General features: G+C 45.1%; 1 long non-coding RNA gene across 1 annotated transcript in view; it reads right to left on the bottom strand.

Annotated features, from left to right (window-relative positions):
* The window catches only part of LOC148119901 (uncharacterized), a 95,722-nt gene extending 78,952 nt beyond the window's left edge, over nt 1-16,770 (bottom strand). Inside the window, exon 1 of the long non-coding RNA XR_015734945.1 lies at nt 16,603-16,770. This is a non-coding gene — a long non-coding RNA (uncharacterized LOC148119901). The remainder of the gene's footprint in view (nt 1-16,602) is intronic.
* Nucleotides 16,771-17,049: the final 279 nt, after the last annotated feature.

Genomic DNA, 17,049 nt, shown 5'->3' with positions numbered 1-17,049 from the left:
GATTCAAATCTAAGAGCACCTGCTCTAGAGAGGCAAGAATGTGGCATCAGACCCCCCCTACACACACACACACCATGTCAGAATTCTGTAAACTACAGACCACCAGCACTCTCCCTCTTCTATTGTGTTCAAACCCCTGGCCTGTTCTTCCTTCAGGCTAATGACATTCTTGTATGCTAGACCCCTCAAGGGTTGGGACCAGCTCTGACACTGAGCCACTGGGATGTTGGGGAAAGAGGACAGGAGCTGAGAACTCTGCATCTACCTGTCCCACGCTTCAGGAGCAGCAGCAGGCACAGCAGGGGTATCCTGCTCTCAGCAAGGACCAGGGACTTGGCCCCACGCCCTCCTGCTAAGAGGTTCTAGTTGTCCACAATCCTTCCTGAAAAGATCTGTGTCCAGCTCTTTCCCCAGAAGGAATTCTTTTCCCAAGGACCCAGCGTGACAATTTCCACTGCCAGCTTGGTTAGAGGAAGAAATGCCCAGCCTGGGTACAAGAGCTAGTTCGAGGTTAGGCTCCAAAGCTACAGAGAAACCCTGTCTTAAAAAACAAACAAACAAATAAACAAGAAATGCCTAGGTGTGAGTGAGTCACACTTTTGACCACGTGGTGTGGGAGATTTGTCTGTAATCTGTCGATCATGTTTTAAATAAACGCTGATTGGCCAGGCAGAAAGTATAGGTGGGAAAAACCAGACAGGAAGTAGAGGTGATGCAATGAGAACAGGAGAATTCTGGGAAGGAGGAAGCTGGTTCCTCCCAGTCCTGCCCAGAGGACTGAAGAAGCAACATGTGAGCTGCCATGCTGAGAAAGGTACTGAGCCATGTGGCTAACAGTGATAAAAAATAATGGGCTAATATAAGTTATAAGAGCTAATAAGTAGCCTGAGCTAATGGGCCAATCAGTTTATAATCTTATGGAGTCCTCTGTGTGATTTTCTTTGGGGCTTGCCGGTTGTGGGGAACTGGGCAGGACATAAACCCTAACAAGCCGGCCCCCGCGTGTTACAACCACCTGTGAGAGCATTTTTTTAAAGAGAATAGCAGAGGAGGGAAGACGCCCTGAATGCAGATGATACCATCCAATAGGCTGGAGAAACGGGGAGAAAGTAGGGTGGGCGCCAGCTTGCTTGATCTGCACCCACAAACTGTGAACCAACACGAGTCCTCCCCCACTCAGGGACCTTTGTCACCTGTGAAGTCAGGGCAGTAAGGGAAGTGACTGCTACCCCCAGATGAGATTGGGCACCTGAAGCCTGGGCTTCTGCCATGTCTAGCTGTCAGCCATTTCTGCACGATCTCCACCTCCCCATCCTGTCTCCTCTGGACAACACCCTACTCGCGTGGCTGCCCTCTGCCCAGGAGGCCTGCCCCAAGGACCACAGGGGGTCCTGGCCATCCTTCCTCTGCCAGGTTCTGGATGTAATAAACACTACGGAACTGCTTTCTGAATAAATACTAAAATAATAGCCGACTGAAGACAAGGGAACCAGGAGGAAGAAAAGAGGAAGAATAGAGAAAGGAAAGAGACTGGAAGCTGTGCGGGGAAGACAGGGCAGCGCCCTTGCTACCTGCTAAAAAGTGAAATGAAGTGAAAACTGCAAATTCACACTACTTTGTCCTCCCCACTCCAGAGACAGATGTGAATATTTAGAGAAGGAAGGGACACAACCCACAATGGACACCGTGGCTGTGCCCCCCCATACTGTTGCATACACTGCATAACCATACACTAAAGTGAGCCCCTCAAATGTACCCACCACCCCTCCTTAGATCTGCTTATTCGTCACTCACACAAGTATTCCCCTTCACGATCCTCACTGAAGACCCAGGGATCTCTCTTATGTAGGAAAACCTACTTGGAGGCTGGAGAGACGGGTCAATAGGTAGAGTACACACTAGGCAAGCTTGGGGAACTGAGGTTCAACTCCCCAGCACCCGGACAAAGGACTGGGTGTGGCCTCATCCTGTAACACCAGCACTGCTGTAAGCCCTGAGCGGTACAATGATGCAGGGACAGGGAGGCCACCAGGACACGTGTCTTTCCCACCATGATGGATTGAAATCTCCACAACCACGAGCCAAAATATCACCTCCTTTCCTGAATTGCTTTTCCACCAAGCTTTAGTCACAGTGATGAGAAAAGGAACAACTCCAGGCATAATTTCAGATTTCTAGAGAGTTCTGAGGCCAGCAGAGTGCCACCACTCACTGCCCTCCTCATCAACCCCTTACACAAACCTGGCACGCTTTTCAAAGTTGCTAACTAAGCTCTGGATGTGTTTAGCACAGGGTTCTTGTTGCCCCCATCTCTCCCCGGCCTGTCACATCTCACACTCGCTCTCCTCTTCACGGCCTTTCAGTATGGATGACTTGCAGAATGACCTTCCCTTGGAGTTTGTCCGCGTTTTCTTGAGTGGGCTGTGATTTTAAGCTTTTAGAGAGGATGCGGCAGAGGTGGGGAAGCCTTTCTCATCACCCTGTGGCACAACACACAGGAGACAAGCGGGGCTCAGCCCTACTCTTGCTGTCTTCTGATCTCAGGGACTTAGGGCCGGCCCACCAAAAAAACTGCCATTATGTATTTCTCGTTGTTCTTCAGAACACTCAGAAGTTTGTAGAAGGGAATGTAACATTCACTAGAGGGGCAGTATTCATATATAGTATTTGAAATTCCATAAGGAAGAATTCTATCTTTCCAGTTATTTATCCATTTCATCACTTGTGGTTAGCACTCTGGACTCATGAACAGTTTACCCTTGAGGCTAGGACCTAATAGTACCACTGTTCATGTTATTACTGGTTTCTATTTTCAGCCTGCATAATTTTTTGAAAAGCTAGTATCTAGATTTTTCTCATCACCCAGACTAAATTACTTCATTTATCTTAAATTTCTCTTCTTCCAGCTTCCATGGTTGCCTTGTGGTTTAGGAACCAGGTTTTCTATGTGGTATTTGCATAGCATGAGCAGCCATTGAGGACCCACGACAACGTGAAGGATGCAAGACTCCTCCTGCTCTTCTACAAAGCCCACGGGCCGCCTTTCCCGTTTACAATATCACAAGCCACAAGCTCCGTTTATATAGGCATTTGTTTGTGTAGACGTAAGTTCCCACATCCCACCATTCTACTGCAAGTTTCTACTCACACAGAGATCAATTACTCTTCAACCTCAGGTCCTATCTCTGGCAGTCTGCCTCCAGGAATGCTGCAACACTGCTTTCTCTATGGGCTATTGAAGCAGCCGCAGGACATCGCAGTACAGTGGCAGTTTGGGGCTGTGGTCTTAAGGGGTCAGATAATAGTGGATGGAGCCCATGAGAGCAATTCACGCATGGTGACATGTGGGATCTCCAAGTGAAAGCTAATGTCTTTAATTAGTGGAATTGCTCTTCTCCAAAATAGTTCTGCCCTTTTTTCCTGCCTTATACTTTTCTTAAATTATCTTGACCTGCACACAGGGAACGAGGAGTGTCTTGCTTTCTAAGCAGTGCTGCGTGTGTTTGCACACGTGTGTGTGTAAGCCTGAAGTCCCTATCAGATGTCTTCTGCAGTAGTACTTCACCTTATTTGGTGAGACAGCTTCTCCCTAAACCTGGAACCTTTGGATTTGCCTACACTGTCTGGCCAGTAGGTCCCAGGATCCTTCAGTGTCCTGCTCCCTAGAATACAGGTCCATGCTGCCAGACTCGGCTTGTATTACATGAATTTTACAGGGTTAAACTGGGGTCCTCATGCTCATACAGCTTTCACTTTACCAACTGAGCCATCCCCCTGACCCCAGCTCTCCACGTAATGTGTCCAAATGTGTGGACAGAGGAAGGCTCTACAGCCTCTCTTCTGGAGGTTTGAAAAGAATAAGGCTCAGTTTCTCACAGCTTCATCTCTTGTGTTAAGGTTCGTGCCATGTGTCAACCTCCCAAACACACACACACACACACACACACACACACATACACACACACACACACACGGCCTCCCAATCTCTCTTCCAACTTAAGTGAGAGCCCCCTCGGATATCCTAACACCCTGCACTGTTACTGTGTGTGTCTTCCTTTGTTACTAATCATAGACTCTGTCATATTTCCTGACATAGTAGCGAATGCTTAGACAGGAGTTCAATACCTCAGGCATTGATTGGCTCTGAAGAGGCAGTTTTACCTCTAATGAATGAATGGACAGTTAGAGACACACACTCCGTCAAAGTTCGCCTACAGTGGGAGTCATCTGCTCTGTTTCCCACACACACTCAGCTTCTCACACCCACTTCTAGAGTTTCTAGACATGGCCTGCTCAGAAGAACTTAGCACTGTGCGCCCAGCTACTGCTTTCCCACCCGTTTTCTCTTCCAGGTAACTTGAAACCGTGTTGATTAAGTTTGAACAAAGAGAAGTCTGGAGTCTCTGCTACCAGTAGCCTTACACCCAGAAGCCGCCGCCGTTGCTGCTGTAATGAGTATTAGCAACAGTTTTGTAAAAACATGGCTCTTAACGATGTCTGTTCTATTCTAGATGCTTAGCCCACCTCAGAGAGGAATGGATTGTCACTGAGAGCTACTTTCTCTGCCCTTCCTACACCCTTCCCGTACGCAGGTACAGCATGACTTAGCTAAACACCTGGGAGACAGACAGGAGTGGTTCTGTTTATAACAATAACAAAAAAAGTTGCTTCTTTAATAGTAAAGTTTGAGGGCGCTACAGTTTGGCTCTAAAATGGCTTCTCAAAGCCCATGAGTTGAAGACTTGAACCCTAGAGTCAGCTACTATGGGATAGCAGACTGTTTAAAGGCTGGAGCCTAGCAGGGAAGTCTTTAGGTAGTGGGGGCCTATTCTGGAAGTGGTTTTCCTTTTCTTTGCTTCTTGGCCATACAGTGAGCAACCCCACCTCCCCTTGCTTTCCCGTCGTGACACAGTGCTTGTCCCAAGGTCTTGGGGCCAAGAGAGGATGAAGCGAACCCTCCAAAACTGAGAGCCAAAACTAAGCCTGCCTTTATAAGGTGGTCACATCAGTGTTTGGGGAAAGTAGCTGTGACAGTTCAATTGTTGACACTTTGATCCGATTTGGGATCACCAGAAAGACAGGGAGACTGGACACGTCTGATGCGTTTCCAGAGGGGTTTAACTGAGGTGGGGAGATGCACCCTGAATGTAGGTGGCACTATGCCATAGGATGGGGGTACCCAACTGAATAAAAGGGAAGAAGCAAGTGAGCATCATCACCCTTCTCTCTCGCTTCCTAAGTATGAATGTGATATGACCAGCCACCCCATACTTCTGCCGCCGTAGCCAAAGCCATTCTCAATGCCACATGTGCCTTGCCATGATGCTTGTCAAAAAAAAAAAAAAGCCTAATGACTGATAGGGTGACAGAGAGCTGACTAACAAAATATGTACGTGATTTTCCTTGTAATTGACCTTATTCTTTAGAGCAGTCTTGGGTTCATAGAACACTTGAGCCAGCAATACAGAGATATCCCATGTACCTCCAGTATTTCCTCCTCCTGCACACACAGCCTATTATCAACATCCTTAGCCAGTTTAGTCCATGTATGGCCAAAGATTAACTTAAATTGATCTGCCTCTATCCCTCCGAGTCCAAAGCTGACACCGGGGTTCATTCGTGGTGTTCTAAATTCTGTGGATTTGGGGAAATGTGTGATGATGTCTTATAGAATAGTTTCACCACACTGAGCGTCCTCTCAATAGTTCAGCGCTTTATTCTTCCTTTCCGTTTATTCTTTCCTTCTGATAGCAATCATTGATGCTTTTTAGGGTCTCCATGGGTTTTCTTCTTCTAGGTCACATGGTTGGACTCTGGGTTCATGAAGCCCTTTAAGATTACTATTCATATTTCACTTATCAATATCCATTTAGGGCATTTAAAAAATGTGTATTCATTACACAAGGCTCAGTTTTTTTAGTGCATAATAACATTCCATTATCTGGATATAAGATAAAAGAGTAAACTATTTAATAGAGCATGGCATACTCAACAGTAGAGTACACAAACCATTCATGTATGACTTGAGGAACTTTCCTAAGATGACTACTTCCATGCATTCAGCACTGAGATCCATCAACAAGCCATTGTAAGACACAGAAGCACTCCAGGTACTCAAATCCGCTCCGCGCCCCATATAGGACAAGCAGTGTCCTGATACCTCAGCACATATGCCGTTTTGTCTGGCTCCCTCCCTTAGGAAGTAGACTTAGGAACACCTTTTCATCAGCGCCTTAGAAAGCAACTCACAACTTCCTCTCAAATCAAACATGAGTCTGAATTAAAGAAAAATGTATAGTAGCCGGAAGACGATTTATTTTCAGAAAGCAGTCCCATTAGTGCCTTCCCAGAAGTGCCCGTCTCCACTCAGAACCACTGGCCGTGCATCTAGAATACCAAACTGAGCTGTGGCCAGTGGAATTAGGCACACCGTTGGGGGCAGTGGCTTCTCTAAAGCTAACGTTGTAAAAACACAGGATCTGATGGAACAGTCTGGGCAGCTTTCTGTGAATGGGTTTGCTCTCAGGGCTCAAGGCGTCTTTAGTTGGCGTAAGAAATGGCCAGAGTAAAGCTCCCCAAGGGACATGGCAAATTTCCATCCTCCAGATGTCTACTCCTTAGAGTCTGTGATACACAGCATTAATAAAGCCAAAAAGCGGAAAGAGTTAAGTTGTTGTCCTTAAGGTGGAAACATGCAAAGAGCATGCTCACACTAGCCACACACCTGCAGCAAATGCAGCCCCTAGGTGCTTTAGCTGCAGTGAGAAGCAAAAGATACACATGCATGCATGCATACATACACACACACACACACACATGTATTTACATGATCTATTTTTGTGTATCAGAGAAAACCATCCAAGTAAACTCTCAAATATCACAAAATAATGAAAATTATAAAGGACGTCCCCATGCTGTTCCCCAGAACTAATGACGGCCATGTGAAAGGGGAGTCTTTTGTACTACATTCCCATGATATTTGCAAGGATAAAGTAGCTCACCAGGATGAATCAGCTGACATTTTCTACATAAAATAATAAAGCGTCTGGGTTTGACCTACGGATCAGAAGCTCTTCTCTCTTGGTTGTGGTTAACTGGGAAGGGCAGAGGGAAACTTGGAGGCCTTCTTACCAAAACTCCACAAACTCAGGGAAATCTTACATCTTAAATCCGTTATCTGTGAGACATGAGCAGCCACAATTGTGGAAACAGACGTTGATACACACTCTGACCAGTAACGACAATGTGCTGTGACAAAATCTCTAACACATGCAACTTAAGGCTAGAAGGATTTATTTTGGCTCAGAGTTTCTGGGCATTGTGTCCGTCATTCGAGGAAGGCGTTGGCAGCAGAAGGATGAGACCCTGATCACACTGAATCTAAGACCAGGAAGGCGAGAGATAGGATGCTGGTCTCCATGTGGCTTTCTCCTTTTTCATTACATATTCTGTCTGCGATACAAATGTATAGACTGGTACCATCCATATTTAGGATGGGCGTTTCATCCTCAGCTAAGCCTCTCCAGAAATGACCTCATAGAGATGCCCAAAGGTGTGTCTCCTAGGTGATTCCAAATCCTGTTGATTAGCGATAAAGATTGACTACCTTGAACCTGATAACTATTGTGGTATCCCAGTCAGGATTTTGTAATAGATAAACAGTACTGGGAAAAAATACAATGATTGAGTTTAGTTAATACTAACACAAGAGCTTAGTTCTGACAAATGCACTGTGGTCATAGAAGATGATAAAATTGGGAGAAATTGAACTAGATAATTTTTATATCTCAGTGAAAATTAAATGAACAGAATAACAACACAGATAAGAAAATGAAAGGAGAAATATGACATATAACATATATGAGAAATATAACATGTGGGTTGGTTCAGAGTGAGTACTGGTTCTAGCTACTATTAACTTCTTTTATTTTTCTTCTCTTCTTTTTATTTTTTTTATTGAAAACATCTTGGTATTGGCATAAGAACAGAGAAATCAACCTTTGGAATCGATTAGAAGTCCCAGATATTAACCCACAAACCTATGAGCACCTAATTTTTGACAAGGGAGCTAAAGGTATACAATGGAAGAAGGAAAGCATCTTTAACAAATGGTGCTGGCATAACTGGATGTCAACCTGTAGAAGGATGAAAGTAGATCCATACCTATCACCATGCACAAAACTTGTTGTGGGAGTAATTTCCGCTGCCTCAACCAATAGTCGCTGAAATACGAGCCCACAGTACAGCGGGGAGCGACTTCCGCTCCGTCAGCCAATAGCTGCTGAAATACCAGCCCACTGGGGCGTGGTATATTTCTCTTTTAAAAAGAGAAGCATATCCGGAATAGGCCCTCTTGGTTCCGGCTCTTGGTTCCGGTGCTTGCTCCTGGCTCCTGCTCCCGGCTCCTGCGACTAGGCTCCCTTCCTGACGGTTTATGGTGTATGTAAGTTTTACCCCCCAAAATAAATAACCCCTTAAAACATAACTGGTGTGGGATTGATTCGCCAATAAAAACTCAGGTCCAAATGGATTAAAGACATCAACATTAATCCATCCACTTTGAACCTGATAGAAGAGAAAGTGGGAAGTAGTCTACAAGATATAGGCACAGGAGGCCTCTTCCTAAGTAGAACCCCAGTAGCACAGACAATAAGAGAAACAATGAATAAATGGGATCTACTGAAACTGAGAAGCTTCTATAAAGCAAAGGACACTGTCAGTAAGATAAAAAGGCTGCCTTCTGACTGGGAGAAGATCTTCACCAACCCCTCATCAGACAAAGGTCTGATCTCCAAAATATACAAAGAACTCAAGAAACTAGATACTAAAACTCTAATTAACCCAATTAAAAAATGGGGTACTGAACTGAACAGAGAATTCACAACAGATGAACTTCGAATGGCCAGAAGACACTTAAGGTTGTGCTCAACCTTCTTAGCGATCAGGGAAATGCAAATCAAAACCACTTTGAGATACCATCTTACACCTGTCAGAATAGCTAAAGTCAAAAACACCAACGATAGCCTATGCTGAAGAGGATGTGGGGTGAGGGGAACACTCATCCATTGTTGGTGGGAATGCAAACTTGTGCAGCCACTGTGGAAATCAGTGTGGCGGTTTCTCAGGAAACTGGGAGTCAACCTCCCTCAGGACCCAGCAATTCCACTCTTGGGAATATACCCTAGAGATTTCTTCTCTTCTTTTTAACCCATGTGGAACAACAAGGGAGGAAGGGGACACCCATCTATCCAGACAGATCAGCCAACTCAACTCTGGCAGTCAATAGGATGAAAGGTGCCACGGCTATACGGTGGATGACAGGAAGACTCCCACCATCTACCTCTGGCTTCCCTGTGCAGGTACACATACAGGTTCTCTACCAGCACACACACACACACACACTCACTCACTCACAATCACTTGAGAATATTTGGCATGAGCAGTAAACATTCAGCATTTTTAAGTGTTAATACCCCTGAGCACTCATTTTGCATTTTAATCTCCCACACAGGTAGAAGGTAGACAGAGTTCACATTAGGGCAGAAACGGCTTCGCTCCATCCAATCAGGGCACGGAGGTCCACCTGCCTCTGCTTCTGGAGTGCTGCAGTTAAAGTCATGAGCCACTATATCCAACTAATCTTACTTCTTAAATTCAAAGATACTTTGCTTTTATTGAATTGACATAATAGGTATAATAACAAGTGTGATAATGGTTGAGAACCTTTAATAGAAATTCTTCAAATCCACAATGCTCTAAAACCTGAAAGCTTTTAAATGCCACCTTGGTGTCCCAGCTGGAAAATGGCACCCCACCTCATGTAACAGGCCAAAATTTAAAACATAAAATACTGAATTCAATTAACTTCAGGCTACAAGGGTAAGCAGCATAAACTTAAATGAACTTCATGCTTAGACTTGAATCGCATCCCTACATTATTTCATTGTGTATATGTAAATATCCCAAAATCTAAAATCCAAATGACTGCTTGTCTCAATCATTTTAGGTATGGGATATTCAAGCTATATAGGATTTAAAAAAATTGGAAAGGAGACTGGGAGGTTCAGGCAGCTTAGTAAGCTACAGGATCCCCAGACCTTTCCCTAAGGTTCTTTAGGCATCAGTTACTGGGGCAGAGGAGACTCTGGTGGAGCTGCTGTAATGGGAGTTGCTTTCAGGAGTCATCACCCGCACAAGGGCAGGGTTTGGAGGCTGCAGCTGCCTTTGACTACCCACGCTCCTCTAAATAACTAAGTTTCCCCCCCTCCAGTTCATTTCTTCAGCAAGCTGGGCTTTAGAGAAATCATTTCTTCTGTGTTGTGGAATATTAGCTTAAGGTGTGTTATGTTTGTTTATGCTGTGGAATATTTGTTCTAATGATGCAAAGACACGGCGCGTTCTTTTATGCTGCATTTGTTTAACTCTGTGAAGCTGTGTGACTTTGCCGAAAACACCTGATTGGTCTACTAAGGAACTGAATGGCCAATAGCAAGGTAGGAGAAAGAATAGGCGGCATTGACAGTGCAGATTTAATTGGAGGAAAAGAGAAAAAGAAGAGAGATCGAGGAGCAAGAGGACAAAGAGAGGAGGACACTGGGGGCCACACAGTCAGCCACAGAGCAAAGAAAGGTATACAGAAATAGAGAAAGGTAAAAAAGTCCAGAGGTAAGAAAGAAAATAGATGGGATAATTTAAGAAAAGCTGGCTAGAAATAAGCCAAGCTCAGGTCGGTCATTCTTAAATAAGAATAAGACTCTCTGTCTCTGTGTCTGTGTCTCTGTCTCTGTCTCTGTGTCTCTGTCTCTCTCTCTCTGTCTCTCTCTCTGTCTCTGTCTCTCTCTCTCTCTATCTCTATCTCTCTGTGTGTGTGTGTGTGTGTTTATTTGGGAGCTGGGTTAGGTAGGCCTCCAAAGAGTAGGAGTCAAAAGAGTAAAACCGACCAACATTTTGATACCCAACACAGGGCACCAAAATGTCGTTGGTTGCTTTTTATTCTTTTACTCTTTGCAGGGTTTGCCACCCACCCAGTTTCCAAACAAATCACACACAGAAACTTACTATTACTTATAAAAGCCCAGCCTTAGCTTGGTTTGTTTCTAGCCAGCTTTTCTTAACTGACACGATCCCATCTACCTTTTGCCTCTAGGCTTTTTCCTTTTCTTACTTCTGTAATCTTACTCTCAGTCTTACTCCATGAGTAGGGGAGGGAAAAACAACCAAAGCAAGAATCTTCCATGTAGTGATGGAGGATGGCGGGACTCTGGGCAGAGTAACTAGGAAGCAAGAAACAAAGTGTATTAAGAAAAATGTCTGATATGCAAAATTGCTAAATGGTAACATTCAAGACAGAGAGTGTGGTGGTCTGAGTGAGAATGCCCCTCTCTCCCACAAGACTCATAGATTTGAAAATGTTCTCTCCAGTTGGTGGAACTGTTTGGGAAGGATTAGGAAATGTGACCGTGTTGGAGGAGGTGTGTTACTAGGGGTGGCTTTGAGATTTCCAAAGCCCATGCCTTTTCCAGTTCTCTGGTGCTTGTGGATCCCGCTGTGATCTCTCAGCTACTGCTCCAGCACCATGCTCGCCTGCTTTCTGCCATGCTTCCTGCCGTGATGATCATAGACTCTATCCCTCCGCAACAGTGAGTCCCAAGTTAGAGGCTTTTATAAGCTGCCTTGGTCGTTGTGTTTTATGACAGCAATTTCAAAAGTGACTAAGATAAATGGGAGGGTCCCTTGAGTAAACATGAAGCCTCAAACCCAGACCCGGAGTTAAAAGAGTCTCACACACCTTATATCAGACTATAGCCTGTGTGAAGGACCAGAGGAACTGGAGAGGTTTCAGAACACATGGCCAGATTCACTGTTCAGAACTAAAATGCTTAAAGAAACACCTTTGAGGGAACATCTGAATTCTAGGAGAGCAAAGTCTTAAATAAAAGTGCTCTACTGGCTGACTCTCAAAACTCATTCACAATAAAATACACTTTTTCCTAGAGTTGGAGAGATGACTCAGTAGTTAAGATCACTTGCTGCTCTTCCAGAGGTCCTGAGTTAGTTCCTAGCACCCACACTGTGTGGCTCACGACTGTCTGGAACTCTCCTCCAGGGGATCTACCAACTTCTGAGGGCACTTGTACTCACAGGCAACAAAGCCGGGTAGGGGTGGCCGATCTCTGAGAGTTTGAGGCCAGCCTGGTCTACAAGAGCTAATTCCAGGACAGGCTCCAAAACTACAGAGAACTACAGAGAAACCCTGGCTCAAAAAACAAACAAACAAACAAAAGGAAAGACAAGAAAAGAAAGAAATACAACCAAAGAAAGAGGAACTGTTTCCAGACCCTATAACTGTTCTTTGTGCTGTATTTACCTACAAGGTTAGCCCTATTTGAAATGAAAACTGCTAGTCTGGCGTGAGCCTGAAGAAGTCGTCTCATGAATAACTTCTAGTTAAATTCCATGGGGATAAAATGTTTCTTACAAGGCTTGAATTTCTCAACAGCCTTTCCACTCTGACAACCCCAAATGTGGCCATTTTGGTAAAGGTTCCATTTGTCTTGGAAAAGAGAGTTTGTGACTCTGGTCTGCTGTCACTGAGAAGAGTCTTCTACAGATGTTAGTGAGATCAAGTTAGCTGGTAGAGAGTCTAGAGAAAGGTAGTACAGAGACCGCCAACTGTTTTGACATCAATCCAACCAGAGGCAAGTAAGCAGCCACATACCAAAATCTTTCAAGACAGAAAAGGGCGCCAGGGAACCAAAGGGAATGGATCACTAGGTGTAGCATTGAGTGCTTGTTAGATTGTTGCTGAGTCCACAGGCACTTATGGAACCAACCATTGTACTTATCCACAAAGCTAGGGCCCTTCCTCCAGTGCCCCTGATGAATTTTGTAATGAAAGAAGTTGAAAACGTAGATGAGATGAACCCACTTGAAAGAGAAGAATTGGCCCAAGCATCACAATCTTTGGGGAGCCCCTGAGCTCCAATCACCAAGAGCAATGCTGTAATATCATTAACCTTACTCCTCTCGCTCTGCAAAAGGTCACTTTATCTGTGAGCCACGCACCCGCACACTCACACAGATAAGAGGCCATTAACAAAGGCCTGACTGTTGGCTGCCCCACCAGCGCTATCTAACCCAGTTAGCACATTTCCCAGCATTCTGTCACGAAGTCATTGGCAATGTCACTGCTGGAAAACTGCATGGCTCAGATGTTTCTAAACCCTTTTAATCCATGACAAAGGCCTCCATTTACTCTTGTTTTGTTTTCCTCCGCTGCCCTACAGCATGGCAGCTAGTGTGTGCTTCTGATAAGCAGCGAGCCGTGCAGATGAGGTTCGGTTTCCTTGTACACACCGCCACGCAACCTGCCAAGGCCCAAACGGGGGACGTGGCATGGTTTTCCCTCCCCCCAACCAGCAATCAATGCCAGTGGCACCCTGCACAGTGGTTCCCAGGCCAGATAACTTCAGAAGAACACATAACTAATTTTTTGTGTGTGTGACAAAAAAAAAGACATTTGTTTAGCATCATCTAATTTGAGGAATGCTTTCTGTAGGGCAAATAATTTCATTCTAATAAATTGAGAGGGTAGCAAACTCACCACGAAGAGCAAAAAGAAAAAGAAAATACTCCTGATTTATGGATTTTTTTTTCTTTTGAAAGGTTACTTTCTTCTTTCTCTTTGCAAGGCAAAAGAAAGGAGTAGAGGCTGCTGCTCCGGGAAACAATGCTGATATTTGCTGCTCTCGACAAAAGAGGCTTGTGTGTGTCCAGGGGAGTGTGACAAAGGCAACAAGAGACCTGTGGTGTGAATGGTGGTAGCCTAAGCTGGATTGGGAAGGAAATGCGTGGAGGAATTGACAGTCGGTTGACTCCTTGGCCTCGGCAACTATCTCCACTGCCAAGTTCAGATGAAGAGTGAAGTCACAGTTCACGTGGAGGGAGTCCTGAGCTGTTAGAAGCAGGTAACGGGGTAGGGGGAAATCAGGTTTGAGAAGCACGAAGAAAGGGTTGGGGTAGAGGGCAGCCCAGAATGCGAAGGAGAAGCCCAGTGACTATGGAGCACTGAGCATCAAACACTCTGAAAGATGGAGACTTCTTTCCTGCATAAGAAGTTAACAGCTGAGTTTAGATTAAAAGCCAAGGATCAGCAACATCCATCATGAAGACTGCATGGCAAATATGGGTACAAAGCAGTGTGGGATATTGGAGGGTGGGGGCATATATTTAATACTTAACCATTTAACATTTACCTCATGGGCAAAGAAGCTCACATGAGGACCTAAGTGTTGGGATCCAGCGTCCATGCAAAAACAACGGCACAACGGCCTGCATTTGTAAGCCCAACACTGGGGCTCTAACACAGGCAGATTCCTGGAGCTGTTGGCTGGCCAGCCTCAATGAGTTTCGGGTTCAGTGAAACACCCTATCTCAAAAAATAAGCCAGAGAGAGATAAGGAAGACATCCAACAAAAATCTGTCAAGCCTCCACACTCACACCCATATCCACGCATGGGACCTGTGTGCACGAGTACGCACACCCGTGCAAACATGTGCATACACAGCAGACACATTAGGAAATAAACACAGAACGTCCACCCAACTGTGGTGTGCATCTTTGAAGTGTTAGGGTGTATCTTTGTCCTCACCTTTGAGTCCCAAAGGAGCCGAAACATTTTTTGAAAATGACTTCAAATGCTTTATCTCTTCTGAAAATCAATATCTTTTTTGTTCACAACAAGAGCTGTGCTTCTAAACTCTCAAGGCCTTTCCCATGCTTCTCAGTTTTCAAATGATTAAAAGATATTATCTTCCTATGTCTAGTGGAGGCCAGGGAGCTGGAGAGGGTGGGCTAATTCTATCATGGAGATTTTCTTTTCCCAAGACTATGCTATTAACAGAACACAGTCCCATTTTTCTTTCTCAAGCCCTTGTATACCTTTGCTCTTTAACATCACCTGTGCCACACTGCTCCTGGTACCTCCTACCCTCCCTCCAAACAGCAAGGGCAGGGGTAGCTAGCGCACCATGGTAATGATGCAGATGTAATTTCTTCCCAGACTTGGTGGTAGTGGGAACTCATTTTCCACCAAATCCGCAGTGAGTGGACCCAGGTGACTGCCTGACCGCCTACTGATTATCTTTGTAAAATAGCGGTGGGCGAGTGACTGGGGCACCTCCTATCTTCTTGAGATGTAGCGACCACTCACTGTGCTTCTTCTTCAGTTTGCTTTCTAATACACAGCCTTTTCCATTGAAAACATGTCCCTACAGTTTCATGCAAGCCTTGGATTCTTTCCCCCCAAGCCCCTGTTTGCTGTCCTTGGCATCTCTTCCAAACTAGGGCAATACCCCGGGAACACTGTCTCTCTCTGGCATACCTGGCTATGCCAGAAGTTCTAACCTGAAAGTTTGTTTCTCTCCTCATGAAGCCACCCCTGGATATCCTTGAAGATCTCGTTCAATGCACACTGCTGGGCTTCTCCCGATTGCATCTAATACCTGGACCCAGTTTTCAGGTCTTCCTCCTCCCTCTCTTCCTTCCTTCATTTCTTTCCTTCTAGCAAATGTTTTATGGCATCATACTCTACACTAGGCACTCTTAAGGGGCTAGATCACAGGAGCAAGCGAAACAGACAAGGTCTCCTTTGTACAACATGCACATTCTACAGAGTGAAGACAGACGATAAACTACTAAATAAACAAGCAGATAGTCCAGCATCTAACAATGGACTGATGGGAAGCGGGTGTCATCAAGAATGATCTGTGGGAACTTTACACGGCCATTAGAGAGGTCCTGTTTGGAGACGGAAATAACTGGAGGGGGAGCCTGTGCTCCACAATTGACCAGAATATTCCAGCAAGGGGAATCTGCATGCAGAGGTCTTAAAATAAAGGTGAACTGAGAAAGTGTGATATTTTCCCTCACCATACCTATGCCATAATTACATGTGTCGTATATGTTAGTAATACACACAACAAACATGTAGCGCCACATGGAAGTCCACCTTTATTAGACGTTTACACAACTTTTCTTCTATAATGAACTCTCACTATCAGATTGTCAACCAACCTCACAGATTCTCAGTTTATGTTTGAAAGCAGCAAGTGAGAAACAGACCCATGATCTCGTATTTGGTGGGGGAAAATGTCAGACTTCTGGGTAATAGTAAGCCAATTCATTCTCCAGCGGCTCCCTAGACCAAATGATGCTTAAACCCGAGAGAGAAATTAATGCACAGCTCATCAAGATTTACACCTAAGCACACGCCTAGCTCTTGACTTTTCCTCATTAACTTTTATGGCACAAAGTTCTTTCGGCTGCCCCCTCTCGCAGAATGACCCCGCATTTCCCATCATGCATTAACCAGTTTCCCCTAGCTCAGCCGAACACATCGTAAAAATTATTTTCAGTGTGAGTGAGAAACACCTTTACATTTTATGACTCGTACAATAAAGAAACAAGAAAAATATGCAATTTATAAAATGATAATACGCTGTAATATGGAGCTTTTAAGTTAATGGCACATACAGGGAATGGTGTCATTAAGAGGGGGGGAGGGGGGAGGAGGAAGGAGGAAAGGGAGTGCTTCATCACACCTAAGTGCTGCAGCTGACAGGAACCCGGAAGACACAGAACACGCACACGCTGTCATCTGTTCCTTAGAACCACTAAGCTTCTTTTTCCATGCACCCATGGAACAGCACCACAGCTTGCGCGGGGAGGAAGGCCATGAACCTGCCTCTCTTGGCTCCCCCATACTCCACCTCCGCAGGCAGAAGTCCAGTGAAACGCAACCTGAAGAACAGGATTTCGCTCCGGCTGAGTCACTCTGGGGACTGCCTTGTGATGTATTAACATAGCTTTGTAAAACTCTGCACAGCACCGTGTTCAGAATTCCCCAGAGGACTCCAACAACCTCCAGCGCAGGTGTGAGCTGGGCAGTGGGCTGATGAGAACTGATCAGCTGCCCCACAGTCTGATTCCAGCTTCCAGCACCGACGGCTCTTCACCCACGGCCGGTGCACATCCTTCAAACACCTCAA

This window comes from Myodes glareolus, chromosome 14 (genome assembly GCF_982192425.1).
Source record: "Myodes glareolus chromosome 14, mMyoGla1.1, whole genome shotgun sequence".
Lineage (NCBI taxonomy): Eukaryota > Metazoa > Chordata > Mammalia > Rodentia > Cricetidae > Myodes > Myodes glareolus.
The sequence above is the reverse complement of the archived record's forward strand: the minus strand, read 5'-3'. Positions and strand labels throughout refer to the sequence as shown.